This window comes from Pelodiscus sinensis, chromosome 5, assembly GCF_049634645.1.
Source record: "Pelodiscus sinensis isolate JC-2024 chromosome 5, ASM4963464v1, whole genome shotgun sequence".
Lineage (NCBI taxonomy): Eukaryota > Metazoa > Chordata > Testudines > Trionychidae > Pelodiscus > Pelodiscus sinensis.
Genome location: NC_134715.1, coordinates 130,140,951 through 130,153,832, shown reverse-complemented (window position 1 = coordinate 130,153,832; position 12,882 = coordinate 130,140,951). Strand labels below are relative to the sequence as shown.

Sequence of the window (12,882 nt, the reverse complement as noted above, 5' to 3'; positions counted from 1 at the left end):
AGACAAGATGTATTTATTCTGGGCAACAAAAGCTTGTTCATTATATTAAGAGTAATAAACCAGTCCCCAGTTTCTGTGTAATCATCCTGTTACCATCAATCTAAAGAAACAACCTAGTACTGAATCTATCCCCTCCTGGGACTCGCATGGCTTCTTGAAAGGGAAATCAATTCTTCTAGGAAAAGGCGGCAAACTTTGCAGATGATAATCAACTGCTCAAGACAGTTAAGACCCTATCCTAGAATGCATCCTGGAACACTCAAAGAACTGATAGAGGAGGTATCTGAGCCTCTAAGCTATCATCTTTGGAAAATCATGGGAGACAGGAGAGATTCCAGAAGACCAGAAAAGGGCAACTATAGTGCCCATTTATAAAAAGGGAAATAAGAACAACCCAGGAAACTACAGACCAGTTAGTTTAATTTCTGTGCCAGGGAAGATAATGGAGCAAGTAATTAAGGAAATCATCTGTAAACACTTGGAAGGTGGTAAGGTGATAGGAAACAGCCAGCATGGATTTGTAAAGAATGAATCATGTCAAACCAATCTGATACCTTTCTTTGATAGGCTAACGAGTCTTGTGGATAAGGGAGAAGCGGTGGATGTGGTATACCTAGACTTTAGTAAGGCATTTGATACGATCTCACATGATTCTTATCAATAAACTAGGCAAATACAACTTAGATGGGGCTACTATAAGGTGGGTGCATAACTGGCTGGATAACAGTTCTCAGAGAGTATTTATAAATGGTTCACAATCCTGCTGGAAAGGCATAACAAGTGGGGTTCTGCAGGGGTCTGTTTTGGGACTGGCTCTGTTCAAAATCTTCATCAATGATTTAGATATTGGCATAGAGAGGATGCATATTAAGTTTGCAGATGATATCAAGCTGGGAGGGGTTGCGACTGCTCTGGAGGATAGGGTCATCATTCAAAATGATCTGGACAAATTGGAGAAATGGTCTGAGGTAAACAGGATGAAGTTTAATAAAGACAAATGTAAAGTGCTCCACTTAGGAAGGAACAATCAGTTTCACACACAGAAAAAAAGAAGAGATTTCAGATTGTGCAAGCAGCATCCAACTGCTGACTATATCTTAACCGGACAGCTCCTATTTCCTATCACACGCTACACAACATTTCGGGTCTTACCGCAGAAATCTGCAGTCCAACAAGCACCAACTCAATCACTCTCCGTTCTTAAAAAACGTCAGGCTTTCCTGGGGCAAAACTGAGGGCAACAGTGATGCAGAATGAAAATGTTTCCTTCTCTCACCTAGTCTTCGATAAATAGCTTCAATTCCAGTCCCACCAAACCAAGTACAGTAAAACCCCAATAGCCCAACATCCAGTTGTCTGACACTCCTGATAATCCGGCATCAGCTGGAACCTGGAATTGCTCAGGTCAGCTGTTCTCACGGCTGGGCCGCTGTGAGCTGCATGTGCGCTCACGGCCCGTGCTATTGCACTCACAGTCCCCAGCGCACACAGTGTCCAGCCTACACGTGCTAGTAGCCAGCCGCTGAGCATAGGCAGCTGCTTCGGGACCGGACATAAGGTTGGGGGAAAAGAAGGATTGGGTGACAGCAGGGAGGGGAGATTTGGCTCTGGGGAAGGGGAGGGAGTGGGATTGAGTTGCGCACGGAGTCCTAGCCACTTCATTGAAAAGCCGGCTGCTCAGAGCACGTGCCCCAGCACTTGGAGGGAGACGCGCGTCTGTACCAGTGGCTCCGGGACCTGAGCATAAGGTGTGTGTGTGTGGGGGGGGGGTTGGGGGGGAGTATGCCCCCTTATAGTACCTCCTGGTACTCCGGCATATCCGATATTCCGGCACCACCTAGGTCTCAAAGGTGCCGTATTATCGGACGTCTACTGTAGGATGCCCAGGTGAAAAATATTCAAACCTTTCTGACCTTTCCTCAAAGCCTAGCACAGCATCTAATAATCAACTAATCAGCGTATAGTCACCACAAATGGCCTGTGTGAACCAGTGCCTTCCCATTGGTACAGGGAGGTTGGCAGTTGTTTGCCAAGGTGATTTAGCCTTCTAGCTAAGGCTCCTAAATCCACCCCTTTTGGGTACCAAATCCAACCAGTCTTCAACCCTGCTCCTTAGCTCCATGACAGCCCTCCTGGGCCAGGACACCTTTAGCCCAGCCTCCAAACTCAGCTGGCAGCTTTAAGGAGGGGCAGACGCATTCAGCAGATAGACCACCTGGGAGCTACCCTGCTCCAGGACTTATTACAGGAGCCAATCTGCATGCTGTGACTCTGCCCATCTTTCCCCAAGATCTCCTGCAGGAGTAGTCCTGCTACCATCATTTAGTCTGGGCCACAGGCTGGCTTTTATCATCACCTGATACCTAGCTAGCCAGCTTTAGCTCAGCGCTATCTGAGCCATCATGGATGAAGCTACTCCCCAATTTGTCTTAAAGAACCAGACCAATCCCTGACAGACTGAGTTTGAATGCACACAGAATTGCATCCATGTATTTTAGGCTCTTAGAAATATAAAATGTGTAGCTACAATTAAGACATGGGGGTTGATTCAAACTCTGAATACACATGCTTAATTTGGCATCTGTTTATGTGAATACACAAATACCTATTTTTGTACAAACACAGCAGGTGTTACCCTACGTTGGTTAGGCATGCCCCCATGTACATGTTCTGTAGCACAGTGCTTCTCAACCAGTGGTATGATCTCTCATCGGGGTACTCGAGAGAAGTCTTGGGGGGTACGTCAACACAACTGAAATTTGGAGAAAACTGAATTTTTGTTTTAAGCTTTACAGCGTTTTATTATTTTTGTACTTTTTGCACCCAAAAATTTCATCACACACCCCGCTACGATTAAGTTGTTTAAACAAATGAGTTGCAATGGTAGAAAAAAAACTGCGTATGTCTGAAAACTGTAGGTACTGGGGGTACTTATAAATATTGTTGAAGGGGTACTCTCTAAAAAAAAAAATTGAGAAACACTGTTGTATCACATGCTTAACTCTGAAAAATGTGTCTCAGTGTGTCTTTAAATCCTGCTCAGAGTTCTGATTCAATACCGCGTGCTAGAGTTAAGAGTTTCCAGGCTATTGACAGTCAGCCTTTAAAATTAATTCTAAAAATAGCCTGTAAATAGGATACAGATAAATGCAGAGATACATAATATATAACCACCCTACTGAGAAGAGTGCGTTTTTCAGAAGTAAGCGAACAGCATCATTTGGCTACAATTGTGTTAGGGACTAATGCACGTCAACAAATAAATTTTTGCAGGCACTTTCATCACTGAAAATTAAGTTTTTAAGTCCCTGGAGCAGTGTTTGTATTAATGTTAGCTAATTAGTTTTTTAACTGACTTTCTTAAAAAAAGAAGAGGAGGGAATTAATGTCCAAATGCTTCTCACCAGGCGTTTCCACGCTTCAAATTATAACAAACCTAGCAAGGAAAGCTGCTGGGAACTCGTCTCATGCTGAAACGACAGTGCATCTTTACTTAATCAATCCTGGATTAAAAAAGGTATTTATCATAATCATGCCCAATGGGAAAGGATACAAAAGCTGACCTTTAATAAGCCAACTTAAGATGTTTTTAAGAAGGAAGAGAGGTGCATGGAACGTACAAAATACAAGATAATACAAAGACAAGCTAACATCTTTGATTAACGCATTTGAAACACTGCATGAAACACTGTACACCTGTCACTCATTTTCCAAATGGTCAAATTAGACACTTGTACTGAAGACTCCAGTTGTCAGAGAAAAATCTATTCCTCTGAAAGTGCAATGGGCTGAATGAAAAAAAGTTCTGCTCTTGCTAGAGTTAAACTCTCACCCCAGGGTGGGACGCTGGGATACAGCTCTCTTCCGGTTTATATCACAGGCAGCTCTTACTTTTTCATCAATACCCCAGAGCAACACATCACCTAGGAGCTTATATCTGGATTGCATCAAAGCTGCAAGTATTAAAAAGGATGGTGCCACTGTAGGTCTGAGTTCTTTCAATTGCCACTATGGTATATGCAAACCAGAAACTGACATGTATAAATGATCAACCATAACTAGCCACCTGCAAGTTCTACTGCGGCTGAGCTATTCGGGCACACAAACTGACTCTCCTTGCACATAAAATCAGCCTTCAGTCTATTCTTTAACCTCTCTGGACATTAATAATTTTTGCTGGTCTCTCTATAACCTCCCTCGTTTCTCCTACATGTTCTTAAAATGGTGACCAAACCCCAACACCGTACTTAAGTGAAGATTACTTAATATTTATGTAGGGGTGGAGCTCAAGAGCCACAACCAGACGGGGTGACCACATCTTGAATACTGGGTGCAAACGGGGGCGTACCACGTGTTTAGAAAGAGGCAATATGATATTTGGGGGGGGGGGAAGAGGATATGCTGGATTAAAGATTTTGCAGACCAGGGAGAGTGCTGAGGGGTCTGGGCTTCAAAGAGTGGGGTACTTACCTGTCACCCTCCTCCTAGGGAAGACACGCTCCCACCGCTTCCAGGCACCACCACCCTGCTGCTAAGGTAGAGGCACATAAAAGCCTCAGGGGAAGCAGTCCTGCAAGTAGCCATTCCTTAAGCTGGGGTGGGGAAGGGAGAGGGGAGGACAGCAGCAGTGTTTACAGAGCCACTTCCACCTCCACACCATGGCTACGTGTACACTGGCATGATATTCCGGAAATACTTTTAACAGAAAAGGTTTTCCATTAAAAGTATTTCCAGAAAAGCGCGTCTAGATTGGTCCCGGAGTTATCGTCATAATGATGCGCTTTTGCACCCGGAGCTGCCATGGCTGGCTCAGATGGCTGCTGGGCAGGGCAGGGGCGCCGTGACAGACCTCAGGTCGCAGGTCTGAGGCACGCTCCTGCCACATGCGCTCAACAGCCTTTGAGCTCTTTAAGAACTCGGGTTACCAGGAAGTCCGCGGCTCCTATGGGGTCTCCAGGCGTCCAAACCGCTTTTTTCCGTTTATTCTGCTTTTTCGGAAAAGCGTTAGCTAGCTGTCTACACTGGCCCTTTTGCGCAACAGTTTTTCGGAAAAAGGACTTTTGCCCGAACGGGAGCGGCAAAGCTTTTCTGGAAAAGCGGCTGACTTTGCACAGTAGATCGTCATTGCTTTTGTGGAAAATCAAGCGGCCAGTGTAGACAGCTGGCAAGTTTTTCCGGAAAAGCGGCTGATTTTCCGGAAAATCTTGCCAGTCTAGACACAGCACATGGGTGTTTCCAGAACAGGGACAACTGGAGTGTAGAGGTTTAAGAAGGAGAACGGGGAGAGGATGAACTCACCAACGCTCAGTGATGGGTTTCAAGAAAAGAAGTCTCAGAGGGGTTGCTATGTAAGTCTGACTCAAGATCATCTCATCTGAGGAAATGGGTTTTTCCCATGAAAGCTCATGATATTAGCTATATTTTTTTGTTAGACTCTGAGGTGCCGCAAGGCTACTCACTTTCAAGAAGAGAATGGTTTGGTAGTGTCACAGACACCTGGAGTGATCAAAAAGGCTGAGGATGAAGAACTGGCCCTGAAATTTAACTGGAAATAAGTCACTGGAGCCCCCGTTGAGAGTTGTTTCCCAGTGGGGAGAGAGAGAGCGCACATGCATACTGGGCAGGTGGGGAGTTGGGGGACTGTAGAAGCCACACTGAAGGAGATAAGGAATGGAATTGAAGCTTGGAATTGAAGACCATAGTTACAGATGGACGTACTAATCTTACAATACCAAAATCATATTTTGTGCATTTTCTCTATCACTACTTGATACATCTTAACATGTCGCTTTCCAAAAGGCATGTAAAAAAGACAAATGATTTCACATACCTAATAGCCTACCATGATTCATTTCATTCTAAGCCTACTAAAAGTGGCCTATTTCCCTCTTTAAAGTGTCTAAAAATATTTAGTTAAGCTGTTCACTGGAGAGAAAATAAGTGCACACTTTACAACCCTCTATCTTCGCTTTTCTAGCCCTACATAACAAAAAAGATACGTAACTGCATGCAGACTCCATATTTTTATTCCAAAACACATTTCAAGTGATGCCTTTAATTTGCTAGGAAAAATAATTCACACCCCAAAGACACTTCTTGGCTTCCAGGAGGCTGATGCAAGTCAGTTCTGACATGTGCACATGGCTGGTCACAGAGGATTAGAGGTAGGCACTCCTCGTTTTCATTTTTTGACTGTGTATTCAAGGGTCTCAGAATATCTTGGACCCGATTCTGAATTTGCACTGTAGTACTCACTCAAGAGAAGGTGATACAAAAGTATTTGGTTACAACCTGCAGTAGATGTTTTGCAATAAATCTACACTGTCCCTCCTAAATGCCTGGAGATTAGGTATAGCGGCATTACTCCTCTACAAAGGTTCAAGCCATTTACTTTCTCTTCCAGCATGTAGCACTTGATTTATTTGAGGTAACTGCTATGTCTTCAACCTCTGTCCCCCTCCAAGAGGTTCAGCTTCTGCCACAATGTGTACCTCGACTAGGCAGAGCTATTAGTTGGGTCTGAGCAATATTTGCAGTTGATGTAAAACGACATCCAGCTAGGTACCATCTGCCTCATGCTGGTGATGACACCATGGAGTCTTAGAAGTTCATACAGAATGTTCATATGCAAATTAAAAAGAATGGGGAAAATCATCCACGTATTACTCCACAGGTGAACGCTCTGGAGACCAAGTAGTTGTGACTCAGTTTCTGTAAGCATCCTGAAAATCAAGACTTGGCCTATTTCAGAAATTAACTGCATCTCAGAGGACTCAGTAACATGGCATGGTCTCAAAACAAAATACTTGGTTATTTTGCCTGAAACTGGGAGATTTTACATTGGGCGATAGACTGCAAGGTCTGCGGGGGCCAAAGATGGTTTCTTGAGTTGGCCAGATGATGGCAGGCTTTCCTTTTCAAAAACGACATTGACTATCTCTCAGAAGATCTCCTACTCTCGATACTCTTGGGTACACTTCAGGAGGTACAACAGGAATGGAACTGAACTGCCCATGGTGACTCAGCTTTCATTACATTTTAGAACGTCCTGCTCCAATAAGGTACTCTGAAGGGGGAAGTGTGTGTTTTCTGGCTTGTATTTGTCGAAGACTGTACCAAGTAATCCTCTGCAAGCAGACATTCAGCTCTGAGGGCAGTTGAGACTGAACAGGATTTTCCATTTGGGAAAACACTAAAAGATGGATTTTAGCTGCTGTAATGGAATCAAAATGCAGGACAATGTAGCACTTTAAAGACTAACAAGATGGTTTATTAGATGATGAGCTTTCGTGGGCCAGACCCACTTCCTCAGATCAAATAGTGGAAGAAAGCAGTCACAACCATATATACCAAAGGATACAATTAAAAAAAATGAACAAATATGAAAAGGACAAATCACATTGCAGAACAGAAGGGGGTTGCGGGGGGGTGGGAAGGGAGAGGAAGGAAGGTAAGTATCTGTGAATTGCTGATATTAAAGGTAGGGAGAGTGGGATGTTTGTGAGTTAATGGTATTACAGGTGATAATTGGGGAAACTGTCTTGGTAATGGGTGAGAAAGTTCAAAGACTTGTTAAGTCCTTGTTGGCAAGTGTCGAATTTTAACATGAATGACAGTTCAGAGGATTCCCTTTCAAGTGCAGATGTAAAAGGTCTTTGTAGCAGAATGCAGGTGGCTAAGTCATTTAGAGAGTGTCCTTTCTGGTTAAAGTGGCAAGAAACTGTTTTCTCTTTGTGATCTTGTCTGATATCTGTTTTGTGGGCATTAATCCTTTGGTGAAGTGTCTGAGATGTTTGTCAATGTACATAGCAGACGGACACTTTCGGCACATGATAGCATAGATTATATTTCTGGATGCGCAGGAATATGTGTTCTTGATCTTATAACTCACTTGGTTAGGTCCAATAATGGTATCAGCAGAATGAATATGTGGACAAAGCTGGCAACGGGGTAATGGAATCAGAACATAACAATGGACAGACGGAGTCAGACCACTGGTCCATCTAGCTCAGAGATGTTAGAGAAGAAACTGGTGACCCAGGAGCGGATGGGATAAATGGAACTGCTTTACTGCCCACGCACGTTTACCTCGGACATTTAACACAACGTGTGAATGGCAACAAATGGGCATTAGTCGTGCCCTTTTATCTATTTTAGTATGTTAATTCACAGGTCTAGCACTACTTTTCCTAAAACCTTATTTAGTAATGCTAACTCCCATAAAATGAATATTAATAAGCAAATAATGAATACAATTATACCCACCCCTAATTAATATTTACATAATTTCTAATTAAATCAACACTTTTTCTGTACTACAAACTTTCTAAATCAACAGGTTAGAGAGATTATAAGGAATTTTGACCCTGAAGATGTGTTATACAGAGCCAATGAGGATAAGCAAGAGACATAACAAAATAAAGCAACTCCATACTTATTAGGTTTCTTAGGCTACAAGAATGAAGAGAAAGAATATGTTTATCAGAAAGGATAATACCGGTTTTGACCGGACTCTTCCCAAACTACAAAAAACAAAAGGAAAAAGCATGTTTAAAGGGTAATTCTATGGCTGACCCCGAACCAATAAGGTAGAGCAATTTCAGACTCTTATTAATTTTTTACATATCCCAACAAGCATCCTATTTTCTGACCCTGGCCACTGTCAGATGCATCAAAGGGAATGAATAAAAAGGGGCAATTGTGAACGATCCCATCCCTTGTCATTTACCCCAGCTTTTAGAGATTGAAGGTTTTAGCGACACACAGAGCACGGGGCTGTGTAAGAGAAATGTCTCTTCTCTACAATGGCTGGAGCACAGTATGTTTCTGTTAAAATTCTAACTCCATCTGAGAGTTTCACGACACCACTGCTCCAGAGTTCTCCTTTATCACTTCATCTGATGGAGATAAGAGACTCATGCCGCTCTTTAGTGACAATGGGGTGGGGGGTGGGGTGGGGGAGAGGTGTGTTTATACAGGTTAAACCTCTCTAGTCCAGCACCCTCGGGATCTGAACGGCGCTGAAGCAGAGAATTTTCCAAACAGAAGGTTAATATTGTTTAGTAGCTTTACCAACATTTTCAATGCTTACTGGGCTCTTAGAAAACATTTAGAAGTAAATTAGAGCTAAACCATGGCACAGAACACTGAGAGCCAGGACTGGTAGCTAGAGAAACTTGGCCACACCCCTGATAAGCAGATGTCTGGCTAATCCTGCCAGACCTTGGATGTTGCCAGACCAGAGAGGTTCAACCTGTAACAGCGGTCAATGTCTGGACCTACCAATGCAAAGTTTTCATGCTCCATGTCCCTGGGAATGAGTAACATTTTCGTAGAAGTGGCTCTACTCCGCAGAAATCAGAACTGTTTTGTCAAGAGACAGAAGGGAAACTTTTAAAACCCAGATGGCAGCCTACCAGCTCTACAGCCATTCTTCTGAGTGAAAAGCCATCAGAAACTGTGCACACTAAACACCTAGAGCTAATGAATTGGTATGAATTATTTCTCTATGTCAATGGTTCATCTTTTAAGGTAGCCCTGATATGGCTGTTTCTTTGGAATCGATACAAAGTTTCTTAAGGTGACATCCCAATGTCTAAATGTTACCAACTCTACACATACAGGAAATAGGATTACGTGGTGGAATTCTATCCAAATTCTAATTTCAATCAAAAGACAACTGCTTCTTCCTATGGAATATCTGCTCAGGAAGGTAACGAAGGAGGTTTGAAAGTTGTACCACAGGCTAGATTTAAACAAATTTCCCTACATTTTACAACTACTTGTTTAAAACAAGGAACATGCAATGGCACAGACCTAATAGGCCACAACAAGGATGGTTTATAACGAGGCCCATGTGCAGTGAGTTCTGATTCAGTGATTCAGTGAAAAATCTCTGCATATTGTTATAGCAGGACCCGCTCACTTCTACCTCTGCTTAAGTCTGCAAACCTCCAGGATGCACCTGTCTCTGCCTGGACACCTACCTTCGACAGAAAAATGTGAGGCCTAGGATGATGATGTGCAATTTTCCTGGTAAAACATCTCAGGCAGTTTGTTTACAATATTCGTTTCCACCATCCTACACACTATACAGCCTTAAGCCAACAGTTCTTGGGAGCTCAATGCTCATGAAGAAAGCAAACAGAACATTTTTTCTCCCCCTCTCTTTTCTGCTCTCTCCCTTTCTTCCTGTGCCTTTTCAATAAGCTTTTCAAGGGCCTAACTAGCTTCTTCATTCATCTTAGCTCATCAATTAGACACAGGTCTTCTTAATGAGGCCTTAATTAGAGAGGCAGTGACCAGAGTACTGGCTAAATTACTGTTGCCCAGCACCAAGACACATTAAAAAGGAGTTAAATTGCCTACTACAGTGGACTGCATTTTTCTCATATTATACTGCACACAATACAATCGCATATATGGTATAAAAACCTCTCTTTGAACTAGTAGAGCATCCTTCCTGTGAGGAACAAGAGTACTTTATCAATATTAACAGTATGGAAATGATAATTTGGCTGTATGATGATTTCACTGAATTCAGGGAAGTGAAACTCTCAAAGATAGAAGAGACATAATCACATTGTAAACAGGGCACCATAAACTAAGTATAATGCTAAGATACCTCTTTGCTTCCACTTGTGACTTAATGTCCCCACCTCCAAAGGATAACATCACACCACTGACATTTTCCATTTAAATACTCATTAAATGTCGTGTCGTAGCTTCAGGTGGAATGTGGTATATTTCTCAGCCTACATTCATTATAAACCCTGATCATTATTTTATTCAAGTCAACAGGAAATGTTCCATTGAACTTCAGCTTTCCTGCTTGCCAAGAAGTTGAAGGGGATTTAAAAAAAAAAAAAGATGATTTGTGTTAAAATCTAGCTACCTTTGGAAAGCAGGCGATGTTTCAATGATTTATAATGCATTAATGATTAGTGTTAATTGGTTTGAAAATATTAAATCGTGTTATCATTAATGTTGATTCTCTAACAATAGAAACAACATCTCATGTTTGACAGAAGAGGAAAAGGGGAAAAAATACCACGAAGCAGGCTGTTGGGTCTGATAATTAGAATGGGCATTCTCAAATCTAGCAATGCTCGCTTTTTTTTTTAAACATACTATATAGTGAAATAAACCCAAATGTGGATCTTTGAAGATATGAGGGGAAATAAGCACTTACACAGAACTTTAGATGTTCAAAGCACTGTAAACTAATCCTCAGAACACCTGTGAGATAGCTATGCATTATCCCCACATTGAAGATGAAAACTTAAGCAAACAAATGAAATGATTGGGCACATCCAAATAGCAGAGAGAAGATTAGAACTCAGAACCTCTAACTAACAAATCTGTGCTATTCTTTGACACCACACTACCCTCTTCCTTCCCTGTCACACACTTAGACAACTACTTCACCAGAACAAAATTATACTTTATATGCCTATAGCACTTCCCACCTAAGTTCAAAAGTGCTTTTTAGAAGTTTATGAATTTATCTGCTGCTCCCCTGCAAAAGGTAAGTATGACTCCTCTTATAAAAGACAGGGAAACAAAAGCAGAGAGAGACTGCACATGGCCACAAAGGAAGTTTCTATAGTAATTCAGAATACAATCCAGACTAACCTGCTCCAAGTCCTGTATTTTATGTGGGGATCAATCCTTTCCAATGATAGCTGCACTCCATCATAAAATCCATAAGACACAATATGGGATATAGCATCCCACATTGTCTTATCTACGGTTTGCTTCCCTAGTATTCTACTTTGGGAACAACATAAAGGTGCACTGTATATCTGTACTTTTAAAAATTAGAAGTAAAGAGACCTGACTGACCAAAGGAGACACTCAGCCTTCATACTAGGAGTTTTATCACCTTGTCTAGGACAAGATCCTCACACTCCTCCTCAGCAACTCACTGAACTGGAAGTTATGATGCTACATGGCAGTCAATGAGCCAAGCATTTGTAGACAGAGGTAGCACATTTACAATGAATAGACACGGCAAAAGATAGTACAGGCAGTCCCCGGGTTACATGGATCCGACTTACATCGGATCCCTACTTACAAACGGGGTGAGGCAACCCCGCACTAGCTGCTCCCCCCAGCAGACCAGGGAAACGCGAAGCTAGCGCGCCCCTCCCTCCCCCCAGCAGACCAGGGAGACGCGCTTTTCTCAGCGGACACCTCAGCTTGAGAATAAAGGACTGAGGGAAGTGAGGTGTGGGAGAATAAAACTGAGCTCTGGAGAAATGTTTGGCTAGAGTTTCCCCTACAATATGTACCAGTTCCGACTTACATACAAATTCAACTTAAGAACAAACCTACAGTCCCTATCTTGTACGTAACCCGGGGACTGCCTGTACAGTGAAAAGCCATCATACATGTATCAGAAACAAAATACAGGACTATGCATCACTTTAAAGACTAACAAGATGTTTATTAGATGATGAGCTTTCGTGGGCCAGACCCACTTCCTCAGATCAAATAGTGGAAGGAAATTGTCACAACCATATATACCAAAGGATACAATTTAGAAAATGAACACATATGAAAAGGACAAATCAAATTTCAGAACAGAAGATGGATGGGGGGGGGGGGGGAGGTAAATGTCTGTGGGCTAATGATATTAGAGGTGATAATTGGGGAAGCTATCTTTGTAATGGGTAAGATAACTAGATCCTTTGTTGAGACTCAGGTGTAAAGTGTCGAATTTTAGCATGAACAACAGTTCAGAGGATTCTCTTTCAAGTGGAGACTTAAAAGGCTTTTGAAGCAGGATGCAGGTAATTAAGTCGTTGAGACAATGTCCTGTATGAAAAGCGAGCTGTGATATTCTGACGGGAACCTACCTGGATCTCTACAAAGTGGGAG

At 42.4% G+C, this 12,882-nt stretch overlaps 1 protein-coding gene across 3 annotated transcripts in view; it reads right to left on the bottom strand.

Moving 5' to 3' along the window:
• Window positions 1-12,882, bottom strand: part of ATRN (attractin) — a 222,481-nt gene that overhangs the window by 34,395 nt on the left and 175,204 nt on the right. The window lies entirely within an intron of this gene.